The sequence below is a fragment of the Camelus bactrianus genome, chromosome 21 (genome assembly GCF_048773025.1).
Source record: "Camelus bactrianus isolate YW-2024 breed Bactrian camel chromosome 21, ASM4877302v1, whole genome shotgun sequence".
Lineage (NCBI taxonomy): Eukaryota > Metazoa > Chordata > Mammalia > Artiodactyla > Camelidae > Camelus > Camelus bactrianus.
In genome coordinates this window covers 27,490,114-27,506,563 of record NC_133559.1, presented here as the reverse complement: position 1 = coordinate 27,506,563, position 16,450 = coordinate 27,490,114, and the positions used below count along the sequence as shown (strand labels likewise).

Sequence of the window (16,450 nt, the reverse complement as noted above, 5' to 3'; positions counted from 1 at the left end):
GCTGGTTAGCTACCAGGCACTTTCCTGGGCACGGAGATACACCACTGACATCACAAGCATCTTATGCTCCAAGATGGTCTGGAAGCACATGATTCCTGTGGTGACCAGTCAGTGTTCTCTACCACCTTGAACTTGGTGATTCCCTCTTGAATATCACACAGTCATACTCAATGAACTGTACAGGGACTTCATGAAGGAGGAGCTGGGGGAAAGCAGAGAAAGAACTTGAATATTCATTCTTGCAGTACTCTACCACGTAAATGTCTGGTTGAGAGAGATGCACGCCCATGTGGCTAATTCCACGATGCCTGGGGCCACTTAAAACGCACTGTGAGCCTTCCTTGCGCACTTTTTTTTTTTTACTGAAGTAGAGTCAGTTTACAATGTCGTGTTAATTTCTGGTGTACGGCATAGTGATTCAGTTATACACATATATAGACATATATATTCCTTTTCATATTCTTTTTCATTATAGGTTATTACAAGGTATTGAATGCATTTCCCTGTGCTCTACAGTGGGACCTTGTTGTTTACCTACTTTGTATACAGTAGTTAGTCCTCTTTGCAAACTTTCCATGAGCTTGCATGTAAATTTTTCAAGTCATCCCCTCTTTCCCTCAGACCCTCCCCTACCCCCCGAGAAAAAGTAGAGGGTACATTTCTCCTTCATTTTTGGCTTTTCATGTTTCTCCTGACATCTGGCCTCTGCCACAGCTGGCAGCAGAAGTGCTGACCTGTCAAGAGAAAGGCTTTCTGGGGGACACGTGGCCTGGGCAGCAGCCGCCGCAGCAGGAAGCACAGGAAATCTCATGAGAGGGCCTGTTCTTGAACACTTGCCCGTCTTCTTCTGCAGACTCATGAGGGAAAGAGAAGCGCCCAAGTCACTGGCGACGTAGCTGGAACGGAGTCCCAGTTCTCAACTGTTTGAGGTTCACCCATAACTGGCAAAATAACCGCAGGGCACAACTGTTAGGCTCCAGCCACAGCCTGCGATGCTGCTGCTGAAGGCTGAGGCACTTTTGATTCTAACAGCGCTGCGCACCCAGGAAGCCCAGCAGTTAGAACTGGCAGTGAAAGGCATGAGCAAGGCTTTCTCGGCAAGTGCTAGCATGCGCCCGCTTGTGATGGGACCTGCTGTGGAGTTCTGGGGGGAGAGGGGAGGCGTGGTGGCCTGTTTTGTTCAGGCAGCAAGGTAGCTGCTTCCAAGGGCAAGGGGGAGCAGTCTGGGCCACAGATCAGAGCCAACCTCTGCGGGAGACTCAGGATGGAGCCCTGAGACCGGTCTTGTACTTTTCTGGGCAATTTCGCCAACTGATCACACACAAATGTGAGCTCTGGGAGGAAGATGCTGGCCCCAAGCCCCAAAGTTCTGAAAGTTTCATCACTAGTTATTAAGGAAAAGGGAGAGAAAAGGAGAAAGAGGGAGAGAGAACAAGACAGACAGAGATAAAGAAAGAAAGAAAAGAAAGACGCTTTCCCTGCCCTGTCTTTGGCAAGTGTTGTTTCCTGATACAGCAAGTTCCATTCTTAGAAACGGCCGGCTTCACTGCCAGGGTTTACTGAAAGCACCTCGTTAAAGCCAGCACAGAAAGACTGGCCCCAGGCCGAGTGCTCTGACCCATCTCAGTCCACGCAGGCACACACCCAACTTCCGCACCCTTTGTTTTGTTTTCGGCTCCTCTGGTCCACACCTTGAGAGCTGGAAATTCTGGGAGCGTTTGCCTCTGTCTTACCTACACCAAAACCACTGGGCTAGGCACAGCGGCTCCCTTAGAGAAAGCGTCTAATGAACCCAATGGACGACTCCTTCAAGCAAGACTGGCAGGTCCACCTAATTTGGAGGAAGAATGAGAAGCCAGTCAAAATACGGCCAGAGACCAGAGATGGGTCCTGGACCAACCATCACCAGCCTAAGATTCTAAAACCCCGCTCTGGTCCTCCTCTTGCCTGAAGGGGAACTCCTCTCTAGGCTGAAAATGTGAACAGCAGAGCTGGGTACTCTCAGAGGCTGGGTGTATGACAGCCTGGAACAGGGCCTGGAGAGTCAGGAGACCAGGACTGGGGTCCCACCCCTGTGGTCAGGTGAAGGCTCTCATCTGACTCCCCCACTGGCCCTGCTGCTAAGGTCCCCGACCTGGTCGTGGCAGGAGTGAGAGGTTCCTAGACTGCTCCTAATTTGGATGGAAAGTATTAAAGAACTAATTTGTAAAATGCAATTGATGATACAGATGCTCAAAATACTGCCTTTGTCTTCCCAAACCCAGATACGATTATTTTAAAATGGATTTTGTCCTCCTACCTCCCCACTGCACAGAGCTGACTTGGTGGTTTGCACCATCCTGACCATTTTTCAAATCTACAATCATGCTCTAAAAGTGTGCATGTCTTCACTAGATGTATAACGCTGATAATAAAATTATTTAAGATGAGACAGGGCTGCTCAGCTGCTGCAGGGCAGGGGAGAGGGGTGCAGGGTTTTTTAGTCACTGCTTCTCCTGGGGAAATACTAACTACCTACTCTCCGACCCCCGCCACCAGCACCCCAAACATAAAAGCGCACAAGACACCTTGGCACAGAGGCTGCTTCCGGGCTGACCAGATAGTCTGTAATCAGCACCTCTTATCCCTAGGGCCGTTATTAAAAGTTGCCTTTTTGGTGTTTTAAGGTAAAATCCTCTTAAAAGTTGTACCATGATCATAAAAAGTTCAGAATAAAATTTTAAACATTTCATGTCCCTAGCCGTGGCCAATATATTTCTAAGTAACATCTAAAGTGACAATATTCCCACCCAAATGTTGGCGCTGTATGACACTGTCACTTGCCTTGTGTTACCCAGTCCGACCTCAGCATCCCTACTTTGCAGCGTAGAGGAGTGGCAGACGTGGCGATACACCTCCCAGACTTCTCCTGCCAAGGAAGGAGCAGCTGAGGGGTGTGTGGTTGCCCAGCAGGCACCCCCTCACTGTCATCTCCTTCAAGGCTGCCCCAGTGGCCAAAAGCTAACTCATTGGAGTCACCCCGTCTCGGGGGTGACTGAGTGCAAAGGGGTAAAAAGGCCCAGCATTTCAGCCCAGGGTGGGCAACCCTCGCTCTAGGTCTCCCCACCAGGTCGGCCTGGCCTCTGTCGGATCTGCCTTGCAGGTTGACTGCTTCCTCTGTCCCGCTCCGCTTCTGCATCCCATCCATTCATAGTTGACAGCTAAAAGAATCTACCCCCTAAACTTCATCTTGACGTCTTCCAAAGAACCCAGCCTGTGAGTACATTTGCCAAAAAAGCAAGGGGTGAAATGGGGTTTCACTCGCTGGACCCCTCGTGGCCCAGCTGGCAAGTGGGCCCCTGTCCTGGTGGAGAGTGGAGCACAGACAGCCCCCTGCACGAGGCAGTTACTCAGTTGTTAAAACTTGAACTTCTGTGAATCAGGAGGGTGTACTGGTGGCAGGGAATGCACTAACCCGTGCGGATACGCCGGGTGTTTGCAGTGTGTGGAGGGAAGGGTGATGGTGGTGGACGGCTCCTGGCAAGCACCACTGGTGCCCTGCAGGAAGACGAAGACGGGATGAGGAAGAGTCACAGGCAGTTGAAAGCCAGGTGTGGAAGCCAGAGCGCTTCTTTGACACTTACCCTCACGTCCTGCAGAGGAAGAATGGGGAAAGTCAAGGATGAAGCCCATGGCTGAAGAGTGACTCAACTTAAATGCCCAGTCAAGGTAGATCTGATCTGCCAAGTTCAGGGCTCTGACTGGAAAGACCTGAGACCCTAGCACATCGCATGGGGACATTTGGGTTGACTCGCCCTTCACAGGACCTCTCTCGTGGCCTCTGGATTTGAGGCACATCTGGAAAAGTACCAGGCCTTATGAGGAAGGAGGGTGCCTACACCTCAAAGGAGCTGGAAGAACTGAGCAGAATGTGCTGGCAGAAGCCGAGGGACCACACATGTAGTTAAGTTCTGAGGTTCTGATCAAGGGAGATGAAACAAATACATAGGTATAGAAGGGTCTGTGCGATTGGGGGAAGCCTCCTGAGATACAAGGCTTAACACCCTGGCAAGGAGCCCAGGAGACAGTGTGAACTTGCTACTAAGACGGGTCCTAGAAACATTAAAAAAAAAAAAAAAAGGGGGGGTGGTCCACACTGAGAAAAGCTGAAGTGCCAGAATTGCAGTGGAAGATGGTAGGGAGAGGGCTCCAAGGGCCATGGGGTTGGGTGGTCATGTGGCAGTGAGCATAGTAGCTTCGGCTGGGTGATCCACCAAAAGCTTACAGTCCACAGGAATGCCCCAAGGGCACACCATCCAACATGGCTATTGGGATGTGCTAGGGGAGAGTGAAATAGGGGCTCTCCTCTGAAGGCCAAGGGCTGATGGTAGCAGCAACTGTTACAGACCTTGGCTTGCTTATAGAGGTAGGGATGATAGGACCCTGAAATAATAAAGGCCAGGAGACAGCATTTAACTGCCAAAGTCAAGTGTTTGTAATTATTAAAAAGACTGGTGTGGTCAGAGTGGCAGCCAAGAAGGCCTGATCCACAGAGAGAGTTGTGGCAACAGTTAATAGGACCTAGGGTTCCTAGGAGAAGAGAGATGGGAAGCTGACCAGGGTACTACTCAGCTTGTATGAGCAGAAAAATTAGCATGGGTGACTGGGAGATTGGGTATGAGAGAAGGGTGGTCAGCCTGATACCAAGACACCAGCCTTTGCACAGCCCCTAGGGATGAGCTGGTTTTCAGACCTGGAACACACTATCTGATGAAGTGGCTGGATCTCCAGGCAACAATCAGGAGGGTCCTGCAACACCATGACAGGTGAACAGGCTATTTCTCTAGTCCTTTCCCCAAAGGACCTCCAGCTATTTGTTTGGGTAGCTGCATGGTGGGCACCAGGTCTGAACTGACGCTGCTGTCTAGAGACCTGAAGTACACACACGGCCTTCCCGGAGGGCACCCGAGGCCGGCTTGTCAATGGAGTTCCAGCCAAAGTTCTGCTCATAAGGTCCCCCGCGTGTGCAGACCCACCCACTGTCACTTCCTTGGCCCTTGAATGTATAATTAGGATGGACATACCGGGTCCGATTCCCATGTTGGGTCCTTAGCTTATAGGGTAAGAGCTATCATGGTGGAGAAGGCCAAGTGGAAGCTCCTGAAACCGCCCCTGCACAAGATGGCAAATAAAACAAAAGAAAACCAAACCACTGTTACATTCCAGGGGGGACTGAGGGGATGCCAGAGATTAGGGTCATCCTTAAGGGTCCAGAGGATTCAGGAGTGGTGGTTCCTATCTTCTCTCTATCTGAGTCAGCAGTCTGGCCACTACAAAACAAGATGAACCCTGAAGGGTGACTGGAGATGATAACGAGCTCACATCAGTAGCCTGATGGCAGTTGCTTCTAGATTAAGTATTTTTGCCAGAACAGGCTCACGTGGCCTCAGGTTCATGGTGTATCACCATTGATTTTTATCTCAGTTGAAAAAGAGGGTCAGAAGCTGTTTATGTGTTGCTCCTTCTGTCCTAACAAAGTCCAAAGAGAGCTGGACTGTCCGGACCTTCTCTAGGACATCACATTGATCCACTGTATTGATGACACTGTGTTCATTGGGCCTGATGTACAGCAGGTGGCTGGCACACGTGAGCTCCAGAGGGTAGAAAATTAACCCTACATAGATTTGGGGGCCTGTCGCTTCTGACTAATTTTTGGAGGTCTAGTGGTTAGGAGGATGCTGGGACACCCCCTTCAAAATGAAATGCAACTCATTGCATCACAGGCCTCCGAAGTCACAGGCCTCCTACTACAAAAAGGAAGCTTGACCCCCAGTGGGCCTTTTGGGGTTCTGGAGGCGGCATATTCCACTCCCACGAATGGAGGACACGAAAGGCTGTCAGATTCGAGTGAGGCTCAGAGCAGACAGATGCTTGGCGGCAGGTCCAGGAAACAATGCAAGTATTCCTGCCACTTGGACCATGTGATCCAGCAGACCCAGTGGTGTCAGAGGCACCAGTGGTACAGAAAGGTGTCATGTGGAATGTGTAGAAAGCCCTAGAAAGAGAGTCACGTGGATCAAGGCCATGCACTTTGCAGTAGATAAATTACATGACTTTTGGAAAAAATAAGTCCAGGTGTGGTACTGAGCCCTGATGGAAGCAGAATGCCTGACCACAGGAGATCAAGTGCCGGTGAGTTCAGGACTATTCATCTCGAGCTGAGTCCTGCCATATCCACGGAGGCATAAGGCCAAGTTGGCCCCCAAATAACTCATTATGAAAAAGAAGCGGTGCCTCTGGGATTGAGGACAAGCCAGCTGCATGCCAGGGAGCTCAGACGCCTTGGCAGCCTTCACTGTAGCATCCACCATGCCCCTCCCTCAGCTCACACCCACGGCGATTCTTAACACCAGCCGAAAAAAGATCAGAACTTGCAAGCTTGCATCAGGGATGGGTTGGCTTGGTATTTGTGTGAAAGTTGAACGTGGATGACAGCTGCCGCACGGTCTCGTTCAGGCCTGGCCTTGCAAAAGACAGAGGCAGGAGAAGGTGCTCCCAATGAACAGGAGCTTTGGGCGGTGCCCACAGTCACCCACCCTGTGGGAAGGGAAGGGGCCAGCGGTTAGATTACGTATGGACCAATGCACTGGAGTTTAATTCTAGCAGGAATGACCCCTAATGTCTCACCCAGCCTTCCAAGTGAGCGGTTGGAATTCTCTTTTCCAAAGATGTTTCCTTCCTTTGAGGGGAGCCTCCCTTTGCCCCAGGACTGACCTGGCTCCTCTCTGGGCACCTCCCCCAAACTCAGAGGGTCCCTCATAGGCTTAGCAGGCCCAGTCTCTCCTTTTGAGGAGCTACTCGTCCTGCATAGACAACATGTCAGAAACAAAGAACTCCTGAAACTCTGTCCCTAGCTTTGGGTTAGGGCCCCTCCTGACACAGACTTCTGTGAAGCCTGAACAAGGCCGTGCCCTTCACTGTACCAGAGTCAGCTAAGAATAATACAGCTCTAATGTAAACATACTTAGGGATACATGGAAAGTACACTTAAAGTTGCATTTATACTAGCCTTTCAGGGGAGGGGGAAGGAGGAGATTATTTTTCAATTAGCCTTTTGATTGGTGATGTAACTTAAATAGTTCAGATTGTAATTTGTCCACAAGCAGATAGAAGAGAATGAAAAACTAGGCTGAGATTTTCCATTTCCAACTTATTTAACCAACAAGTACCATTTCTTTACCGTGGAAAGAAAGATTGGCTTAGAGGAGGCTTGGCCCTTGTCCGCTTCTGGTTCTGCCGCTACCACAATGTCCCCCCAAACCCAGGAAAGCAGAGCCAAAAAGGGCAGAGGGGCCCAGAGGGTGACACTCCGGTTGCTGCACACTCTTACAGAGTCAAACTGGCTTGTAAACACGCAGGAATAATGATGCTAATCGAAGTGATAATATTTTAAATAATAAAGTTAAACTATTATCTTCAACCTTTACTTTAGCAAAGAAACATTTGGGGAGTCCCTAAAAGATGCCTAGGCTCTATTCCCTGCGGCTCGGATGCAGTTGTCCTGGGGAGGGGAGCAAAAGCTTCCGGGCGATTTAAGGTGCAGCCTGGGCGGGAAAACAACAAACTAGACCTTGACCGAACCCTAGTACCAGGTGATTTCCACTCCCACAGAAGGAGACATGAGAGGGAGGCCTGAAAGAACCATGGAAAAGAGCCTTACAGACACCGGGCAAACCAAAGACCATTCCTAAATGACAACCCATCGGTCTCTGTATTCCACAAAGATCCTGTGAACCTTTCAAAACACCCTAGTATATTAAATCTACATTTCGTGTGTTAATATCAAATTGTTTGTTAATAAATTAGAGCATAAAATATAAGCTTACTGTTTTACAGTGTCTTCAATTTGAGTTCTGTAAATGGGAGGTGCCAGTCAGAAGAAGTCTACCGTTCTGTGGCTTCTCTCGCAGAGGGTTTCTGGGACAGCCCGGCCTCCGATGCACAACTGCATGGTGGCAGCCCAGGGTAAGGAGGAGCGGTGGTCCAGGAGCTAGGTGACGTGGGTCTTGGTCTGTTTCTGACACCAAGATACGGGGGTTATTTAACCGAGATCCTTTTTCATCTGTAAAATGGAGATAATAATGATTATTTTAATAATTTGAAAGGTACCCACGAGGCTAACTTAGATAAAGGCACTTATAAAGAACTGAGCATTTGTATGTAATATCAGTGTTATTCTGCATGATTTTTATTATTACATGTTATCATTCCACACGTGACTTGACCCAGTGGGTCTTAGTCTTGTTTTATAAAAGGACAGTTTGGAAAATTATTCTTTTCATTATAATCCTTCTTAACCAATGTCCTGTTTGTTTGTTTGTTTGTTTGTTAGCATCATTATCTTTGCAGCAAAAAACCAGGAGACGAGTCAAATAGATGACCCCAGCAAAATGGCCTCAAAGACACAAGTATCTAAAGGGTCCTTCTCTCCCCGGTTAGACAACAGTACTTTTTTATGACCTTGTTTCTGCTCTTATACTATGAAAACACCCACTTCAAGGCCTAAGGAAAAGGCGGTGACTTCAGTGCTGACGACGCCAGCAGCAGACCTGTTCTCGGAGGGCTGTTGTGAGCACGGAATGAGCTTGAACAGGCAGACACGTTGTAGACTGTGAGGCCCCAGACGTTCGCGGGTGGTGGTGATCACAGTGCTAGTTACAGAGATGAGGGTGTTAATGACAGCGGTGCAGACCAATCTGTTAACCTTGAATAAATAGGTAAGGACAAGAACCATTGGTCCCCATTCGAATAGTAGATGTACTAAAGGAGACCGGGTGGCCTCTGGAAAAAGGGTAAGTCATGTAGAGGGAAACCTAGGACTGATGCCTTATAGTTCTAAAACTCTGCCGCATCCTGAAAAAATATGAGAAATCCCAAAAAGCTTCCTGGTACTCTTCATTGGGTCTTCTTCCCCAGCGTGCTTCTTTCTAGACAGTTCACTTGAGGTTTTGTTATGTACATCTCTTGTTCAACAGAGCCCTCCTCCTACGCAACCTCAGTGGGTTCCACTTTCTGGACCACAGGACGGGCGTTAGCAGTGGTCAAAGCGCCGAGTGTAAAACAGAAAGGGCAGGACAGTGAGGAAGACTTGCCTACTCGTCCCCAGGAAGTTTCATGAATTACTTGCCCGTATCTCCCACTGACTGGTCTTCTAATGGCTGAACGCTCTTGAGACAGTGACACAGAAGCTTCCACTTTGGTGGAGCAGGCTGACATAGTAAAGCATTATAAAGTACACAGAAGTACCGCAGGTTCTCAGAGCAGGCTGCTACAATTCCATTTTAATTGGAAGATATAGACTTCATGGAGGAATCGGACTGGGGACAAATTGGGAAAACTGGAATAAAAACAAAATAAATGTGAGAGATTTGTTAACCTTCCAGTGAGGTTCACTTTTTTTCCCTCCAAATGAGAGACAAAAAAATGTCATCATTCTTGTCTTGGTACTTTTGGAATCCACATCTTTTGGATTCCTTATTCTGGCAGTTGAAATCTTCTTTCTCTAACAGAGAGTCATTCCATCTACCTGCTACCGGTTGATGTATTTTTGACCAAAAAACTGTGTAGAGGACAAGATCTCAGTTCAGGATCAGGAAAGGAGTCCAGAGGTAAAAGATCCATAAATCTGTCCCTCTCCCAAGCCGTGAGCTATCTCCCTGGATTAGCCTAGAGCAGGGAATGGCCATGGGGTCATGTCCATTGGGTCATCCCAGCCTTGTGGAACTTGATCAGTGACATAACTGTGCCCTGCTGCTGACAATCCTGCTCTTTAGAAAGACACGGGGTGGTTGTGAGATCTCTTACAACTTGCTGTGGGACCCTGGGCAGGTACCACCCCATCTGCCTTCATCACAACACTTGACCCTCAATCTTTTCATGATGCCTTTATCAGAGCTGTTGTTTTTGTTGTTTTAAATCTCCGGAGACTTCCCCAAACTCTATTACATTTCGTCTTGCTGGCTTCATCTCACCCTGCGTGTTATAGCCATTGGTATCTGGAACTTCCTTTAGAGCAAGATTTCTTACGGGAGTTTTGGGGGAAGACATAGACATTCTTCAGATTGACTCTTTTGCTAGGGAGATTAAGCAGGAGTCTTGGAATGTATAGACAGGCCCGAGAGAATGATTTGTATGTGAGTGGATCCCAGAGTGTCAAGGGCTGCACTGGGTGGGGGATGGAGCTGGACCAGAAACCCAGTGAAGGTTCATTCTTCCCTTAAGCACTGCTGGCTCAATGCACAATCAAATGATGACTCCGAAGAGTGGGTCTCCCGCATACAGCACCCGCCTCTCGCAGCAGACTGCTCTGACTTTGCAGACGCAGCCTTGGTGTGAGGCCGTGACGAAGGAGTCACTAGAATGACTCTGTGCGGTTCTATTATGAGCACTTGTGATGGCAAAAGGAGAAGGGAGGTGTGGGGACTAAGGGGTGCATCGATGGAGTGACAGGGAAAGAAAGAGAATATAACTGTGTCGGGGACAACTGGGGCTCATTCACAAGAATGCTGAAAGGAACAGAGAGACAGGGCGTCTGCATAACCCTAAAATTGGCTCAGATGGCCGTTTGTTTACTCTACATCGAAATTTCCCCATCCAGAGGAAAGAGCTATGCTTTAATTTTGTGGGTTTTTTAAAATATATCATATGTGTATTTTTAAGTTAAAGGTGTGCGTGCATTTTTTAAAATTAAGTTTTAAATTACCCAGCAGTGTAACATACACCTTTGCTAAGTCAGAATACACCTCCTGAGGGCTCTGGGTGAGCTAAATTTAGCAGACTCTCTTAATACTGTAACGTAGGTGAACCACTGAAAATGAACGCTGTGAGGTGTAGAAAGTTGAATCTTCTTCTCAGCTTCTGGAACATTCCATAACCAGAGACTCACTTCGTCCCACGTTCCAAAGAGCCAGTGGATAAAGGAGTTAGCCTGTTTCACCTCGGGCAGACTGAGGGGGGACCAGATTTCACAGAGAAATACAGAACAGCAGTACCATTGCTCCTGATCTGCTCAGGACAAATCAAAAGTAAATGGCCTGAAACCGCGGAAGAGAGAATTTTGATATAAAAAAACAAAACCCTCACTGATGCAAAATACTGTCTTATTGCCCTAGTGGGTGGATCTAGACCCTGTAGGCTGATCTGGTATTGAACAGGAAAACATCTGTCCTCAAGGATGTGGGTATAGTTAGATGAACAGACTGAGCACCCTGAGATGCAGCTTATGTTCTGTTTCTACGAGGCTACACCTTTTTCCTTCTGACCTTCCCAAGCCACAGTCGAGACAGCACCTTTTTGTCCTAAGTGCTAGCAGAACTCCACCCCGCAGGGCTTTTGGAAACATGTGCTCCCACACAGAATCCTTCACCACAAGTTCCACTGACCAAAGGCACCCTGGAGTTTTCTCAAAGTAACCAAAACACACTTCCTTCCTGTAGGCAGAGCAACAGCCCTCAATACCCTACACACATTTCTCGAATGTCAAGAGTCCCTCGAGTGTCATGGGCTGGGACTTGGGAGGACTAGGTCTGCCCCTGGCTGCCCTGTTAACTGGCTGTGCAACAAGGGCAAGTAGCTTAACCTCTCTGGGCCTCATTTTCATCACCTGTGTCATGAGGACTTTTACTTTTTTTGTAAGTTAAATTTTTTATTTTGGGATGATTGTAGATTCACATGCAGTTGCAAGAAATGATATAGTGGATCCTACGTACCCTCCACCCAGCTTCCCCCAATGGCAACGCCTTGTAAAACTGTCGTAAAATTTCACAACCAGGATATTGACATGGATACAATCCAGGCACAGAACATTGCCATCACCACAAAGGCTCCTCATGTTGCCCCCCAACTTCTTCTGGTTTATTTATTTATTTTATTGATGCAATGTTGGTTTATAACATCACATAAGTTTCAAGTGTAGAACATTATATGTCTACTTCGTTATACCCTACAGCGTGCTCACCACCAAAAATTTAGTGTCCATCCATCACCATACAGTTGATCTCCTTTATCTATTTTGCCTGTCTCCCCCCTGATCCCCTGGTAACCACCACTCTGTTCTCTGTATCTATGTGTTTGTTTTTGTTTGGTTTGTTCATTTTTTTTCTATTTGTTTTTTGTATTCCACATGTAAGTGAAATAATATAGTATTGGTTTTTCTCCATCTGACTTATTTCACTTAGCCCAATACCCTCAGTGCCCTCTGTGTATATATACAGTGGGACACGACACAGCTGTAAAAAGGTGATCTCTTGCCATTTGTGATATCATGATGAATTTTTGGCCAATCTCTAAGATCCTTCCCAGCACTGACATTTATAATTCTGTTGTAACCTGTGCTCTCCCCATGCTATGCTATATCCAACTATGAGTCTAAATAGGGTCACACAGATGGCCAACAGGCACATGGAAAGATACTCAACATTGCTAATCACCAGGGACATGCAAATCAAAACAACAATGAGATGTCACCTCACACTTGTCAGAATGGTTATTGCCGAAAAGACCACAAATAACAAATGTTGTTGAGGATGTGGAGAAAAGCGAACCTTTGTACACTGTCGATGGGACTGTAAATTGGTGCAGCTACTATGGAAAACAGTATGGAGGTTCCTCAAAAAACTGAAAATAGAACTACCATATGATCCACCAATTCCACTCCTGGGTATATATCTAAAGAAAATCAAAATACTATTTGAAAAGATACATACACCCCAGTGTTCACAGCAGCACTATTTACAATAGCTAAGATATGGAAGCAACCTAAGTGTTCATCCACAAATTAATGGATAAAGAAGACACAGCATACACACACACACGCACGCACGCACGCACGCACACACACACAATGGAATACTACTCAGCCATAAAAATGAAATCTTGCCATTTGCAACAACATTGATGGAGTTGGAGGGTATCATGCTAATTGAAATAAGTCAGACAAAGAAAGACAAATACTGTATGATATCACTTATATGTAGAATCTAAAAAATAAAGCAAACTAGTGAATATAACAAAAGAGAAACAGACTCACGGAGAACAAAGTAGTGGTTACCAGAGGAGGGGAAGAGGGGACGGGCAGGATAAGGTAAAATACTACAGAAGATATTTTGTAATAATTTTATTATTTTTAACAGTCTTTTTAGGGGGGCGGGTAATTAGGTTTACTTGCTTATTTATTGCTTTAACGGTGGTACTGGGATTGAACCCAGGACCTCGTGCATGCTAAGCATAGCACTCTGCCACTGAGCTATACCTCCCCCTCCGTAATAACTTTAAATGGAGTATAACCTACAAAAATGTTAAATCACCATGTTGTCCACCTGAAACTAATATAATATTGTACATCAACTATACTTTAATAAAAAACAAACAAAAAACCAAACAGGTCATAACCACCATACTCATTGCTGTTTCACTGACTCCTCCCTCCATCCCCTCTGTGAGCTAGGTCTCTCCCCCCAGGTTTATTTCTGGAACCCCCAGGCATCTTTTGCATGTGCGCACGTGCTCCCACACCCGATCTGGTGGCCGCCTCCTCTTCTCACATGTACTCTTACAGACGTTCGGTGCCGGAGAAACCCCTGGAGGACCCCTCAGCACCACAGTTCCCAGTGCCCTGGCATGACTGCCGATTCTGTGCAGGTGCTGCTCCCGGCCCGCAACCCAGTGCCCCCTAAAGCCGTGTAGACCAGTGAGCTGTTACAGTCTGAGAAGACCTCAGTGTGACTGAAACGCCACGGTGTCATCCCAGAAGCAAGCAAGCAGAATGCTCCTCCCTCCCACTGTCTGTTACCCTTCGTTACCCTGGCCTCAAAATCATGCTTTTCACATCACCTCCAATTTTGGAAACTGGCCGTTGTAGCTTCAGCTTGTGGCTTCTCATTCCCTGGAGCCAGAGGAGGGACCAGCTGATGTCTGAGATACCCATCCCCACCCCTGCCACATGAATCCCTCCCAAAGTGCCCCCTGCCCACCCTTCTGTGACACACACCCAGGCAGGTCTGAATCCTTGAAATGGGCACTATTTAGGCTGAAGTGGGGAGGGAGGGGGACCCTGTATGTTATTTAAAGAAACAAAAAAAGAAATAGAAATCCTGGGAATCTTGAAGCTATTCATCTCGAAGACTATTCATGGAAGCAGGGACATTAAACATGGCGTCCTTGAATATGCAGCCTCCCCAGCACAGCCTGGCCTATTGTTTCCCTCATAATGACAGCTTACCTCTGGGAGTTTGAGCTGGGGGCCTCTCCGCTGTGCAGCACAATCGTCCCAGCGCTGGATCAGGGATGGGGAGGAAACGGGAACAAAGCTGCATTGTCAGGAAGCCTGAGGGCTGACCCCAACACAGCAGCACTCCAGAAAGTTATGGTGGAAAATGCTTCTTCCCCGACAGCCGCCTGGGGTTGCTCAACCCAATTTTGACTCAGCCGGACTGGGAGAGGAAGGCGACTCCTGCGTGTCGCTGTTGCGTTAAGGGGAGAAACAGAAAGAGAAAATTAAGAATAGCGGAGTGAGTCACGTCTCAGGAAGAGCCCACTATTTGGCCTCCCTACTCTGCCCCCACCTTGACTTCACTCTCCGTGACTCAAGCGTCCTTGTAGCCCTGAGGGTCATGGTCATCAGGAGGAAATACTGAGTTGACTCAAATACACACCTACCTTTATGGAGCTCCTACCTGCTCACCTGCTCATTTGATTGCCTGGGGGCCTGATGAGAGTTGGAAATGCCAGAGACGAAGGCGAGGCGCCCAAGATGGCACACCTGGAATCTTTAGTAGCAAATGGTTGGGCTGGAAAAATTGTCACAGTGGAATCTAAAATGGGCTCTGTCATCAGTAAGGTCCTTCAGCCCTTCTGCTTCTCTTGATAATTACATGGACATCTCAGAGTAGATTTAAATGCCCAGCTAGAGAACATGGGGGGTCTTGTAGATGTGTGTTTAAGCTACAACCTGAGCAAGATTACATTTCTTTAAAATCATGATCCATTGGGGCTTTCTGGTTGATTTTTTTTTTTTTTTTGTAGTAGTAGTAGTAAATCAATTCTTTTTTTAAGTGTAGGAGAAGCTGTGAAGCAATCCTGCAAAGAGCGAAGATGAAACTAAATATGGAAAAAGCAAAGGGCAGGACTGACACTAGTGAGCTGGTCACAAGAGCTGGCTTCAGGGATTCATTCACTCCTTCATTCATCCATCCGTCCACTCGGTACACATTCATGGAAACTTTGCTGTATGCTAAGCACTACACTGGTGGGGACAGATCAGGGAATAAAATAGAGCAGGTTGCTGCTTCCTTGGCGCTTGGAGCCTGGTAAGGGAGACAGACTAGTATGACACAAATAAATTATGTAACTGTAATCTTGGGGTCAGGAAGAAGCAGCACAGGGGGCTATGAAAGCAAATAGCAGGGGTGGTGATGGTTCAGAAAAATTTCCATGAAGAAAGCTGAGCCCTGGAGGAAAAGCTGAGCCCTGGAGGATTAGCCGGATGAAAGAGAGGGGAGTTTGGGGAAATGACCTAATCAGGAAATAATAGCGCAAGTGAAATGGCAGATGAAAAAAATGAACCTCAAAAAATAAGAAAAAAAAAGAACCCATCTGTAAAGAGCAGATGATCAAAATTCAATGAGGAGAAGGCAAAACAAATCAAGCCAAACCACAGTTTGGCAAAAAAACCTGCTCCAAGATGCTGCCACAGTGCAAGGGAGTGGGTGCAGGGTCCCCTCCATCCATCTGGATTCCGTCCCTCCCACACTGATAGCAGAAGGCATTCTGTGGAAGAACAAGGTCACGTCCTCCACTACCACATCCCTAAGCTGTTACCCTAGGGCAGATAGATGCCGTGAATTCTTTGTAAAATTAATATGGTTATCCAATGACAGAGAGGCTAAGTTGGAGGTGAGGATAACACGGAAGTTGCTGAGCACCCGTAATGTGGTAGGCAGCGTGTAAGTACTCTGTGTGTGTCTTCTCATTCAACCTTCAAACAGCCTCACGTGGTGGGTTGCAGGCATTTTATACTCTAAGGAGAACTGCAGTCTGGAGAAGGTAGGGAGATGAACCAGCCCCAGGTGGTTTGACTCTTAGTCTGACCACACTCGTGCTCTGCTTTGCAGCCTAAGAAGAACCCACAGAGTTCGTCTGGTCCCAGCCTGTTGTTTTGCTGGGGGTGCTTGGAGCTCACAAAGGCTCAGAGCCTCATGCAAGGCCTTGGGATCTGTGGCAGGATTAGACCTCTGGCCCTATCACCTCTCCACTATCTTCTCTGTTTCTTGTTGTTCTGCAAACTAGTAAAAACACACCCTTGAGAATTATCAGGATAGGATGCCAAAACTGCACATAAATTAATCATCATTCTTCTTGAGTTACATCTCTTTTTTCCTGGAAAACTTTAGTGTTGAGATATGTAGTGGAAACT

General features: G+C 47.3%; 1 long non-coding RNA gene across 1 annotated transcript in view; it reads right to left on the bottom strand.

The window, feature by feature from the left end:
• The window catches only part of LOC105068937 (uncharacterized), a 34,457-nt gene extending 19,924 nt beyond the window's left edge, over positions 1–14,533 (bottom strand). Inside the window, exons 1-2 of the long non-coding RNA XR_006724855.2 lie at positions 14,258–14,533; positions 7,866–8,101 (exon numbers count right to left, since the gene is read on the bottom strand). This is a non-coding gene — a long non-coding RNA (uncharacterized LOC105068937). The remainder of the gene's footprint in view (positions 1–7,865; positions 8,102–14,257) is intronic.
• Between the last annotated feature and the right edge of the window lie 1,917 nt (positions 14,534–16,450).